Source organism: Schistocerca piceifrons, chromosome X, assembly GCF_021461385.2.
Source record: "Schistocerca piceifrons isolate TAMUIC-IGC-003096 chromosome X, iqSchPice1.1, whole genome shotgun sequence".
Taxonomy (NCBI): Eukaryota; Metazoa; Arthropoda; class Insecta; order Orthoptera; family Acrididae; genus Schistocerca; species Schistocerca piceifrons.
In genome coordinates this window covers 245,171,255-245,172,126 of record NC_060149.1, presented here as the reverse complement: position 1 = coordinate 245,172,126, position 872 = coordinate 245,171,255, and positions in this window count along the sequence as shown.

Here is an 872-nt window from a genome sequence, read left to right as displayed (position 1 = left end):
CGGACTTAGAGAATTAGCGAGTTGGTCAGTTTATTTGTCCCATGTCGCGATCGGCGCGGACTTAGCCTCTGCACGGCCGGTCGCCGGTCAAGTTTTATGTCAAAGAGTGTACATAATCTTCCTGCAGTCTCAAGACGGCATGCTGCGGCTGTGGCGACAGAATTCGCGCTGTGGTGCTCGTGATCCTGTCCAATGGCACATTTTTTTTTTTTATAGAGAGAATAGAATGCAGCCCTTTCCAATGGCGCGTCTGTAGCCGTGTACCGCTTTGGTATCTGCTGCCACGCGCCTACAGTCGCACCACCGGAAAGGGTTGCGTTCAGTTACATTGAAAGAGAGCCATTGGACAGTAGTAGTGATACTACCAAGCGGCTCGTGTCGCCACAGCCACCACACTGAAATTGCATGCTTATACTACACGATTCGGTTACGTTGCTGTGACCACCCCCTACGTTCGAAGTCGGTGTGGAGTAACTCCTCACAGACGGCAGGTGGCAGCAATAGCAGTGGAAAGTACACAGGGTGGTCAGAAACAGTCTGAAAAGCTTGTAAGGTTGTTGCAGAGTAGGTTGCGGTGAGAAATAATTCTTACCTAAAAAGTTCAATACGTTGAGCATTTGCCGAGTAAATTAGCACTAAAGTTAGCTAATTAGGCAGTGCGCGTAAATTCAAATGGCTCTCCACATACAATTAAAGTCAGCTTTTCTCATATCGTAAGTTGATAGCGCACGAGACTGCTCAGTGTCTGGCTTGGGTTCGAGACTAACTACCGTCCATGTCTAATTTCTGTGCCGCTCTCTTTTTCGGTTTTAGGAAACCAGACGAAGAGCACGTTTGGCGATACCATCTCTGGCGGACCGCTTGAATGTACG